Raw genomic sequence first — 13,130 nt, forward strand, 5'->3', positions numbered from 1 at the left:
TGGTTTTTCATTCTTGCACCAGATTTAAAGTATTACATGACAACCCGCATCAACCACTGCACTGTTGTTAAAACAAATCTAAATAAAACATTCATAAACGACATGACTGCTCGAAGTTTCTCTCAGCAGCCACAATCAGGTACTAATATGAGCTGTTTCTCTACAGCCAACCATTTCAGATTAGTCTGCTGCAAATAACAAATCGCACTCATTATTTTTTTCCCCAACTAAAAATCTACTGAAAAGGAAGAAGATACAGTGTGTAAGCTGGTGAATTTAGTCAAAAACACAAAACCATATATATTTTTTTTCTTTTGATTTTGGGGTGAAATGTGACCTAGACATGTTTCTTTGTGAGATTTCACCCATGAACTGGGGACAGTTTACAATGGACAATTTAACATATAAACTGAATAAAAGGTAAGAGTAGTGGGGTTAGTTATACTGAAACTAGTATTAGAAGTAAAAAAAAAAAAAAACTGAGTCAGAGCACAAATCTTAAGGTAAAGAAAGCAGACAAGTTAACTTTCCATTACACCCACTCTGCGCAGTGACTAATGATGAGAGAAGAATGGTGTTAAATCAGGGTTAACATCACAGCCACAACTCTAACAAATTCTCATATTCAAGAACTGAAGATCAAAAGTCAGAAAAAAAGACAGGAAAGGGATAAATAAGTAAATATAAAGTTGTTTGGCTTCTTTGCACACTTATGGCACACTTGCATTTGATAAAATATCGAACAAAGTGGCATTTATTTATTTCCAAGCAAAGCACTTCACAAGAAGTAGTTTGTTTGATTTTAAATGTCAAGAACAATATATATATATATATATATATATATATATAAAAAAAAAACTGGAGCCAGGGCACAAATCTTAAAGTCACAGTCACAGAAAGCAGACAAGTTAACTGTCCATTACACCCACTCGACACAGTGACTAATAATAAGAAAAGACATATTTAAATCAGGGTCAACAACTCTAACAATAACTAAACCCTCCTCAGTCAACACATTTACTAATTTCTGTCTTTGAAAATGAATCTGATAGCAACCATAAAGGTGAAAAAGCCTATGTACACGTTCACTCACTCACTATATGCAACCTCAAAATGTGCATTTGAATATGTTTCCTGGAGTTCATTAATATCCAATTAGCATCAACAGACATTTGAGTGTATGTTTGTGTATGAGGTACAAAACCCTCCTTCTTTATGTGCAATAAAGCACCAGCATCTACATCCGTCTTTTCTGTTCATTTTGCTCGTTTTTTGAAACATGAGAACAAAACATTGTAGGGGGAGAGGTTGAATGTCCAGCGAAGCATGACTACTTTTCCTCCTTGTGGTCATATTTCTCGCCCACCGAGCTCAAACGGCATTTAACGGTTCCTGCAAAACACAAAAACATGCCCAGCGCTGCGGCCACTCAACGTCCCAGAGAGCCAAACATCGTCCAGACGCTGCCTAAAACACTGTCTAGACGTCCTCTATACATTCGTATACATTCGTGAGCCTTCTCAAGCGTCCTGCGGGGTTGGCCTCTTGAGGTCTCGGATCTGTTTGATGAGATAGGTCTTCTCGTCGCTGAACTGCTCATCCTCGGTGCGGTCGTTCTGGAACTTGCCGAGGAACTCGATGAGTTTGGTCTGGTTCTTCAGCAGGATGTCGAGGATTGGCTGGGTCTTGTTCGGATTGGCCACAAACACCTAAATGCATAGAGAAAGAACTTATGTCGAAGGTTGAGACAAGTTTTGGGATGGCATATTGGTGAGTGTTGTTGAACTGGGAAGATTCAGCTGACAACTCATACCTTAAATACATGAAAGGCCTCAAACTGGATGTTGCGGCTCTTGTCTCTCAGTAGGTTCATCATGAGTTTGAGGTTCTCTGGTTTGCTTATGTACTTTGTCATTATAGTGAAGTTGTGCCTGTCCAAAAGCAGCTCTCCCAAAAGCTGGGATGAAGAGGAATGACATAATAAATGCATTATAGAGCTGTAATATTCCACAGCAACTATACACATAAACAGATACACACTACCATTCAAAGTTAGGGCTAAATAATATATTTTTAAAATAAATTAAATGTTTTATTAATCAAAGGTGCATTACATTGAACAAAAGTGACAGTAAAAACATTTATAATATTACAAAAGATTTCTATTTGTGGTTTCCACAAAAACATTAAGCAGCACAACCATTTTCAACAGTGATAAAAAATATTTCTTGAGCTGTAAATTAGCATATTAGAATGATTTCTGAAGGATCATGTGACACTAAAGACTGGAGTAATGATGCTGAAAATTCAGCTTTGCATCACAGGAATAAATTACATTTTAAAATGTATTCAAATGGAGACCAGCTAATTTAAATTGTAATATTTCACAATATTACCATTTTTACTGTATTTTTGATCAAATAATTTCAGCCTTGGTAAGAGACTTAATATAACAAATATAAAAATTTAAAAAATCGTAATTATCCCAAATAAACCTTCAAACGGTAGTTTAAATAAGCACAACGAACACACAAATTTACCCATTTCTTACCTTTAGTGACTGCCTCTTAGTCACATAGTTTTCTGAGTGAAGAAGTTTCTCATATTCACTAAAGAACTGAAGATCAAAAGTCAGAAAAAAAGACAGGAAAGTATATATATACGGTCCAAAATTATTACAAAAGTATCTGGACACGTGGTTGCCAAATGTTACTGAAAGCCGCCCACAGTTAATCTGAAGAACATGAGGGGAACTGACTTCATGCATCCAATAAAATCAAATCAGTTAATTAAAAAGTCATTGTGCAAATATGATGGCATGAAGTTAGTTCTGAGAAAAGCTCTAGTAGCATTTCTTGGTATTTTGTTATCTAATGCATTAAGACATTTTTGAAGTCCGACATAAGTGCTCATATACTCTTTGGGCCCACTTAAAATTCGAATCACTTCCAATTGTATTGACTTTCACATTAAATACAAACAAACAGTTCTGAGAAGAACCCGCTGCAGAATGACTAGCTATGTTTCCATCCAAAGATGCGAATTTAACTTGTGCGCAAAACTGGAATATCGCATAAAACATTTGCGAATAAAGCACCGTTTCCATCCAACGAGTCAAAGAGAACAAAATCGTCACTTCCTGATAAACAGGCACTAAAGAAAACTAGGAGAAGCCACTGAATATACTAATTTTCATATGTAATAAATTACTTGCGCTTCAGAGAGAGCAGATGTAACACAATAAATGCGGTCATTGCTTTTAGAGGTGGATGCCTTCTGTTTGGGAACGCAGTCATGTAAGACAGTAATTATACAGAAATAATTTGATGACAGACTTTCAGAATGACCAAAACAACATATAGATGCTGTGAACGAGATCGGTCTGCTGGTTAGTCAAGTTATCCCGTCTCATAGCGCAAAGTCACATGAGTTTTTCAATGCGCATTGGTGGAATTTATTCGGTAAATGTGTTTCCATCGTAGTTTATGCACATTTTTTCTTATCGGATAAAAAGTTTATCCTACTTAGTTGTGCGCATTTTTAGAATTTATGCGCATCTTGAAGTTTCCATCCAGCGGTTTTTTATGCGATCATCCAAAATGCGCATAAAAATAAGTGGATGGAAACATAGCTACTGACAGATCCAATCAGATCCAAAAACAACGGACAATGACGGAAAGCAAACCAGTGACTCACTCTGTCATAGTGCTGCTCCAGAAACTCAGCGCTGAGCAGTTTGTGTCTCGTCAGCAAATCCTGGAAGAAAACCAAACAAATGGAATTCATCAGACATAATAATTATACAGTGCATCTGAAGATGAAATAATCAAAGATGCCACCCAGACAAAACAAACACTCAAAGCTTGTATATTTACAAAAACACTAACTTTAAAAGTGGCAAATGCATCCGAGGCGATGTCGAAGGTGGACATCTCTACGTATCTGAAGAAATCGTAGAACTGCTCGGAGCAGAGGGTGATCTTGGCCAGCGGCTCGTGCCGTATGCATTCCCTCGGCATGATCCCACAGTTCAGAGCGATGTCTGGAGACTCGTAACTACAAAAAGGACAGGAACTCAACATCAGAAACATTTGGCCAACATATACACATGGCTTCTTTCATGAGTTTCTTTCAAAGACCGAAAAAGGAGATGCTAATGTTCATGCTGCTCAGTTCTTTTCCATACAATAAAACAAAGTTGTCAAGATTGGCAAGCTCTAAAAATGAAAATAAGGCACCACAAGAGTAATCTATACTCATTTCAAGCCCTCTTAAGTCATATGGCCTACTTTTAGGGTGCTTTATGGAGTTTGACCCTTGGTCACCATTCATTTCCACTGTATAGAAAAGCATCAACGTGTCTAAACATCTGTGTGACGTGAGGGGCGGGGCCGACAGTTACTGAAAAGGTCAACTGATCAAAAAACAAGCATGCATTTCACAAATGGGAATCTGAGAGATAAAATGAACATGTACAATGGTTTACAACTGGTATCAAACTGTATCTCAGCTGATCTGATGTGAAGTGGCCAGTCAAGACAGAATGCCGAATACACACAGTATTAACGTCTCTCAGTTGCAAAATAAGAAGCCACTTTTGATTAGATGGCATTGAGGGGAGCATCTCTTTTGAGGATACATAAAGGAAGGTTTTTCAATTCATGTTTTCCATTGAATGGTTGTTTCTTACCAATTAAACAGAGTTGAAGTTGAAATAATTACGTTAAGGGGCTAGTTAAGGCAGTTAAGAACCACTAGGGGGCCTCAGCACAGCTGGCTTAAAATTATTTAAAATAAGACTAAACGTTCTTTCAAAATAATTGAAAAATCAAGATATAAGTGGTTATTTTATTTCCTATTCTAATTTGTTTCCTTAACAAGTACTTTTTATTTAAGAATCAAGGTTCATACAATATAGTCTTGGAAAACTTGTATATCAAGGAAATTCAAAATTTTTTGATATTTAGACCTGGAAAAGCCATGCAAAATTAATAAAATATTATATATTTATAATAATATATAAGAACATATTTTTTTTTAGTTACATTAAGTTCTAAAATATTTTATCAGGTAGAAAAAAAAATTCAAAAATGACAAAAATGAATACTGTAAATGCATTTATTAATAAAAATTCATAAAAATAATAATTATATATTATATTAATAAAAAGTGCTAACCCATTCAGTTGTTGACATTTCTGTAATTACAGAAAATGAATTTTGTTTTGGTAATTACTTACATTTTAATTAAGCATCATCATCATCATTATTATTATTATTATTAATTTAATTCATAAGCTTTACATAAATATGTAATTAAACTAATTTAAAAGGCCATTCTTAGTTTCTGTTAATAAATAAAATGTTTATAAATGAGCAGCTTTGTCATTAAAGCCTCACAGCCAGAAAGGCTGAACACCTCCACATCACAATGTGATTCATTTGTCAGGCGTAGGTCGTTTTGACTCATACTTTGCATAAATATGTCTGCTAAATGAATAAATGTAAATGTCTTGATGTACATTTAAAAAAAATTAAATAACCGCATTTGAGAACTGCTCACTAGATTTTGAGTAACTTTCTGCAACTTTGTGAAATTCCGTGTCATTTTCCGGCCTAGTCTATTAAACTTTAAAGTCTATAAAAGCACCTCAAAGTCGATGAGCTGCAGATCTGCGACGAGGGTGCTGAGCAGGCCGCTGTTGTAGAGCTCCTGAGCGAGCTGAGCCACAGCTTCTGTCTGCGGCTCCTTCTCATTCGTGCCGTAGAGAATCTCCTTCATGGCCAGCAGAGATTTGGACACCTCTTCAGAGGCCTGCGGACACACACCCCTCTCATTAATGGCTTTTAATAGGTAATAGTCATAGTACAAGCTCAAACACATTGCATATATCTTTACACACTGCATATGTCTTTAATACCTTCTCAGCCTTCTTGTCTGAAATGTCCTGCTTCTCCAGAATGGTCATGTTGTCTTTTAGATTCTTCACAATGTCCGCTGGACACTTGTGAGACTTACCGAAAGGGAAGGGCATGGCAACACGTTACCAGGGCAAACAGGTAGCAGAGAGCCCACCTGTAAAAGTCAAAGAGAAACAACAAATGAAAGAATGAACAAAAACACATGAATAAATGAATGTACAAACCAATAACATAATGAACAGATGAATGAACTAAAAATCAAACAAATCAAAAATGAATGAACGGACAAATTTACATAACATTTTATTTATGCATTTGGCAGAAGCTTTTATCCAAAGTGACTTAAACTACATTCAAAATAATCATTTTATCATTACTTGCTTTCTCTGGGAATTGAACCCATGACCTTGTGGTTGCCAGTGTCATGTGCTACTGTTTCACTACAGGAAGGCAAATGAAATAATACAAACTAGAAACAGAACGAACAAATGAAAGAACGAACGAATGGAAAAACAATTGAGAGAATGAATTGACTAGCAAAAACATACATAAACAAACAAACAAGTCAACAGAAATTAAGTAACAAACCGGAATAAGCATAAGTTCAGTGCTCATTGCCAACAACATAACTCTGAAATTCAAGTTAAGACATTTCAACAGACATAAGGAGGAAGTAGATGAGTAGATAAAGTTAAAGACTGGAATCCACAATCATCACACTGAACAAACCAGACCTTGTACACACTGTTCAATCCTTGTCAGCATCAACCACACCCTACATATACAACAGAACACATGCATTGCACACTCTGTAGTAGCCATGTGCCACTAGCTGAATGACTGTAGAGTGCAGCTTCACACTTGCTGCTCAAAAAAAATTATAAAATAAAAAAAACACAGGTGTCTCGAACAGCACAAATGCCACAAAGTCGACAAAGCAAACAGGAAACGTGCAGCAAAAACATCTTCAATGAATGCGGCTGCACGCTGGCTTCCTCCATAAAGATCACAGCAGTAAAACTCAAGCATGCTTTATATGAAATGAAACAGAAACCCAATAAATACTAATCTGAATACAAGCTATTCATCAATACTGCAGTCTTTTTCATAACCCTTCCCCAAAACCACACAATTAGACTATTATTATTAATAATTACTATTATTCTGCCACATATGCTCTGAATACTTGAATGCTTGTGGGATCCGTGCGTCACAGGACCATACGTCCAGCCGGTTAATCTCCACGCAGCTGGTGCAAGTTAGCCAAATCCTTGACCTGGTGACCACACTCGCCATGTCTGCCCCAACACAAATCTGAAGCCAGACAGACGCCACGGCTCACTGAGACAGATGAGTGGCATGCTGAGTTACATGCAAATGGATGCATCTAAACATTCACTTCATAGGAGTTGCATTGGTTGCATGTGATCAATTACAGGTTATGCTAACACCAATTATTGTTGTTGCACCTGATGTTAATATGTGCATTACCAGCAAAAACTGCTGCAAGCAGTCAGAAATCAAACACTAAGATTTACTGTCAAGTTCAACAATACTGTACGAAATTATTTGCAGGAGACTGCAGGGCTACATCATAGAATCTAGGTTTTTTTTTTACTGTGAGTGATTTTTTTCATGTTGGTTCCAGTGTCACAGTGTGTTTCATATGTTGTAATTCTATACCATTTATTGACTACAGTTTCTGATAGTCTATTATATATTATTAATCAATCAATTTTGATGAAGACCACATATTGTAGTTTTACAATTTAACAATACCTTGGAAATTCTTATAAAGAAACAGAAAGTTTAATTAACCAAAAAGTAGACCTGGATAACAAAATAAACAGATAAGTGCAAAATCAAATCTAAGTGATTTTACATATTTATATGGGAACTCTAAAACTTTTTTTTTTTTAATCAAATGAAAACAACAAAATATAAAAGAGTGAAGTACAGAACTTCCATTTATTATTAAGGCAGTTGGATACCGCATTGTGTGTTCATTTATATATTTATTTTAATATATAACATTTAGGTTGTTTAATAGCAGGTTAACATTGTGACAACTTACCCCCATATAGTATGATGCCGTGAAATAATCTTATTTAATATTATCTTTACTAAAATAATATTAATTTTAAAATATTTTAAATAGAATTTATACAATTAATATGAATAATATCGCCGTTAATATTATTTACGAGAAAACAGTAACAAATATTTAACTGGCTGGTTCCAGTAATCTCACAATTACCATAAGGCTAGTTCAGTGACATTTTAGTATCTAGTAAAAGGTTCAGGAGATAACTAATGAAAAGCAGTAACATACATACTTGTGCCCTACCTGTAAAACTTTTCATTTACTTCATGAGAGACTATTCAACATATGTGTAGATGATAATGCAGATAACAGCTCAAAACCACAGCAATGCACTGCACAGTCAAATTATACTTTACAGCTCTGAACACGTCCAAATCGTTAATATCAACACATAATGGACACAGCAACAACATCTATGCAAATCAGCAGAAGTTGTGAAGCTAATCCACCTGCAGCCCTTGTCTAAATGCGATATAAACCCATAAACAAAACTTTGCACATCAATCTGATCCACAGCTTCAAACATGCCTATGATGGGCAAAACCGCTCCCTGGGTAGGTTGCTCACTTGGTTTGAGACACAGCTCAGTATTTTTGCGCAAGCACAGGCCCAGTGTGATGGACACCAATAAGTCAGGCCTCTAGCCACTTCTTTTCTTTATCTTTAAATGAAGGCGGTACAAACCACAAAGGATGCGAGGTCCCTTTTCCCCATTAGTATTTCTGCAGAATCACACTTTGTGCGTAAATGCATTTGTGGTTTATGCATATGATGTGATAGGCCTCTGAATGCACTTTACAACACTGAGCTTCACAACAAGAACCAACAGAAGAGAAGTAAACAACATCACACCTTTTTTGGGTCTCCTTCGGCCTTTTCTAGAGAACAGCGGTGTAAGTCCTGGAATATGATGTTTCGGTGTGTTGTTTCTTAGCCTGTTTTGTGCGGACAACCGTGTGTGTGTGCGTGTATTCAGGCTACAAGCACCACTGCACGAACAGTAGCGAGGACTTCCGCAAACCTGCAGCGAGGAGAATTACAAAATAAAAGCCCCCGACGCTATCAGAGGTCACCGTGTACAGACAACGTTTCAATACAAAATTCTTTATTCACAAATGTAAATGGGCATCACAAAAACACATTCACTTATTTTAAAACAGAAATAGGTCACTGCCTTCATAATAACAACAACACGAAATAACAAAGCGAAAAGTAGGCCTACTGTAAATTACTCTAAAGACATATCATTTCATTGATGATTCACAATGCACAGCATGTTGGTCTTATTGCTGTTTGCTTATCAGGATGCCTATTTGTACATTTTCTTCTATTAATATTCTATGTTTATCTCAGTATTTGATTTCCTCTGATTGATATTTTCATTGCTGCATTTGATGATTATATTCTCATTGTTCAAATTGTTGCAATGAGAAATTATTTTTAAAAAGTTTAAATATTTACAGTATTTTTTAATGGAGCAAAATATTGTTAAAAACGAATTCTTAAAAAAAAAAAAAATGGCTTACATACATTGAAATTTTATGGTTTACATACTTTATGAAGAAGAGAACGCAATAAATTTAAGTAAAAATAAATACTGAAACAGGCCCATGATTCTGATTGCTCTAAATATTTATGGGAACTTTAAACTGCGACATTTTATGAAATTAAAATATACCAATAAAACACAGTGAAGTACAAAATAATCTACATTTATTAAGGGAGTATATTGAGATGTGTTTTGATTTTTAATCGTAATCCAAAAGAGTTGATAGTAGATAAGTAGAGTTAATTTGCTCTAATCTTGTCCGGGCACACTTAGTCATCCAATTTGCTAAATAAACTGCAAAACAATTAGCAAAAATAAATAAATAAATTGTAAATTACTAAAATAAACATAATTTATTTAAAATATTTCTTTTATATTATTCTGTCTTCTATAGTTAGTTTTATTTAAGATTATTTTATTATAACTAAATATAAATAATTTTCATTTATTGAACATTTATTGTGACGCCCCTGGAAGTATGCTGAGGCCCCCTGGTGGGCCCCTGGTTGAGAACCTCTGCTCATTTCAAAGCAAAGTGGTATAGGCTCTGCCGCCCTCTAATGGTTAAATATTATACTTAAACAAACGACCGGTAGAGATCCAAGATAAGCCTACTGTATTTGTTCTAGACAAAATGAAGAAGAGGATGTTGTTGTTATGTCATGAAGCATTAATAAAAATATTGTGCGTAAACAATAACCCCTGTTGTGAGAAAACCTTTTTTTATTTGTGGGAAATTTATTGCTAAAATTACAAAAGCACACAAATTATGATATTAAACTGCATTAGACTATATTTTGACTACTTAGCTTATCTCTCAACACTCAAATGTTTGTTAAAGGGTTGTACTTGTAACTATACCTCTCCAAAACAGCAAACGCCATAGATGAATTAAAAAGTAGCTAATTTAATAATTAGTTTGATGAGGCCGCTGATCAACATTTTCTGACGGTTATGATAGGCCTACACTTATGTACACTATTTCTTGAAAAAGAAAGTCTTTATTTTTTAAGAGTTTAGGTCAGATTTTTTGTCACCACAGTAAATTCACTCATCAAAAACCTTTATTTTTTTGTTTTTAAAAAATAGGTTCAACAGTGTATCCAAACTATATATTCTTAAAACAGTTAATTTATTTCATCTTTTTAATTTATTTAGTTAAAGCTTTAGTTTTGTATTATTTATTTATTGTTATATACATGTATAAATGGTGCTTTGCATGTAATGTCACCTCTTTGTACATCATGTTGATATTTTATGTAGTTTTATCTTTGGTACCTTGGCATTAATAATAATAATAATAATAAAAAGAGTCAGATTTGTGCCAGGTGCCAGGCGGCGATAATGCCCCAAGGACTAAATGCATCACTATACAAAATAGGTAAACATATTACAGGTAAATGTGCTTTTTGTGGGGTAATAGAAACCGTTGAACATGTAATATTAAAATGTCGGAAATATAATATAGAGAGAATTAAAATGATAAAGAACTTAAAAGGTAATAATAAAGAAAAAAAGAAGATAAATTGGATATTAGGAAAAGGATTAAGAGAAGGTAGTAATCAAAGAATAGTAATGGAATATATAGTAGAAACAGGATTAAATAAACGAATTTGATAGTTAAATAAATAAATAAATCAAAGGAATAGGGCAACACACACCTACGGTGCGGAATACGCCAAAAATTCCAAAGAAGAAGAAGAAGAAGAAGAAACGTTCACATGAGAGCGCAGAAGAAGAGCTCGACTCGGAATCGCATTAGGCGGAAGTGGGTTTTTTTCTCGCTCCTCGTGTCGCTCCTCCTTTCCGCTTGCTCGAGTGCGCCATTCACACACACGCTGCGAAGGTAACGATGAAAAACATGTTTTAAAGCGTTTATACCCCTTCCACTGTCATCAAAGTATGCACATCTGGTTGTTAACAGACTTACGTTCATATTTTAAACCATATATGTCATATGGAGCTCGTCAAAATGATGAATTTGAACGTGTGTAAGCGGTCCCGTGAGTCCGCTGTTTCTCTCAGAAAAGAAAAGACCATGAGCGGATCCACTCTTGTTAACGTTACTTCTGTGGCAGTTTGGTTTCTGTTTTTCAAATAATGTAACAGTTGATTGAATCATGTTAACTGTATTATTGAGGTGCTTTGCCAGAATTTTAAAGTGTTTAGACTTCTTTTTGAATAGTTTGTGGTCATATTCCTAATGTGTTCAACATGAAGACAGATCGTGGTAATCATTTTTTAGATGTCAACACAAATTGTCTATATTGAGCACAATCTTATGCTTTATGTACTGTATTAACTGATCAATATTGCTTTTTTAAATTTAAATTTAGAATACGTTAGGGTTGCATTGTTTCCATTTAAAACAAATATTTTGATATTCTTGTTCTTACTGAATTTATTTAGCATTTCAAACCTAGTTATTTGATTGTTTTGGTCTTGCATCTGTGTGAATACTTTGAGGTTTTTTGGTCTCCCTTATGTACATAAAATTATTTTCTCATTTGCTTTGAAAGATGGCTGAAGATTGGGAGGCTGTACCAGCTGTCGCTGAATCACCAGAGATCAAACTCTTTGGCAAATGGAGCACAGATGATGTGCAGATCAACGACATCTCCCTGCAGGTATGTTTTCATGGACATTATGTTTTGTGAGAATGGCTTTTTATTTGCTAATCGGCCCTGACATATCATATGGAGCTCGTCAAAATGATGAATTTGAACGTGTGTAAGCGGTCCGTGAGTCCGCTGTTTCTCTCAGAAAAGACCATGAGCGGATCCACTCTTGTTAACGTTACTTCTGTGGCAGTTTGGTTTCTGTTTTTCAAATAATGTAACAGTTGATTGAATCATGTTAACTGTATTATTGAGGTGCTTTGCCAGAATTTTAAAGTGTTTAGACTTCTTTTTGAATAGTTTGTGGTCATATTCCTAATGTGTTCAACATGAAGACAGATCGTGGTAATCATTTTTTAGATGTCAACACAAATTGTCTATATTGAGCACAATCTTATGCTTTATGTACTGCATTAACTTATCAATATTGCTTTTTTTAGTTTAATTTTAGAATACGTTAGGGTTGCATTGTTTCCATTTCTCAAGTTCCCAACCAGGTGTCCACTGGGTCAGCTCTGTCTTTCTAGCAAAGCTGTAGGACAGCGGGGTATGTAAATGTAAACTTGTCTTTCAGTCAGTGATAGATGAGTGTACATTTTCCTGTGCTTGATTTAATTTCAAGCTGTGAGAACTTCACATTTCAGTGATCATACTTTGAAGAGCTTATTTTATAAACATTTATTCAAACCTTTGTACATCACTGCATTACTAAAATAAGCACATCTGCATGAAAGCCTTGTGTGAAAATATTGTATTGCAAGAACTGATTATACAACTGCTTATACAAGTGATTATTATGGAGAATACAGGAGACAAATGTGCATGTCTATGCATGTCATTGTGTGTGATTTTCTTTGAACAGGGGACTTTGAGGTCGTCTTGTATGAAAAGAGCTGCGTTCTTCCTGTCCTGTGTGGACTAACAGGAGAGAAGTTTGC

General features: G+C 35.1%; 1 long non-coding RNA gene and 1 pseudogene across 1 annotated transcript; one reads left to right on the plus strand and one right to left on the minus strand.

Annotated features, from left to right (window-relative positions):
• Window positions 1-869: 869 nt before the first annotated feature.
• LOC107745186 (calcium-binding protein 39-like) lies at window positions 870-9,041 on the minus strand (annotated as a pseudogene).
• A 2,251-nt stretch (window positions 9,042-11,292) lies between these two features.
• On the plus strand, window positions 11,293-12,138 carry LOC107745230 (uncharacterized). The gene is made up of 2 exons (XR_001640578.1): window positions 11,293-11,420; window positions 12,094-12,138. It is a non-coding gene; the product is annotated as an uncharacterized LOC107745230 (long non-coding RNA).
• The last annotated feature ends 992 nt before the right edge of the window (window positions 12,139-13,130 follow it).

This window comes from Sinocyclocheilus rhinocerous, unplaced genomic scaffold (genome assembly GCF_001515625.1).
Source record: "Sinocyclocheilus rhinocerous isolate Xijiao unplaced genomic scaffold, SAMN03320098_v1.1 scaffold257, whole genome shotgun sequence".
Classification (NCBI taxonomy): Eukaryota; Metazoa; Chordata; class Actinopteri; order Cypriniformes; family Cyprinidae; genus Sinocyclocheilus; species Sinocyclocheilus rhinocerous.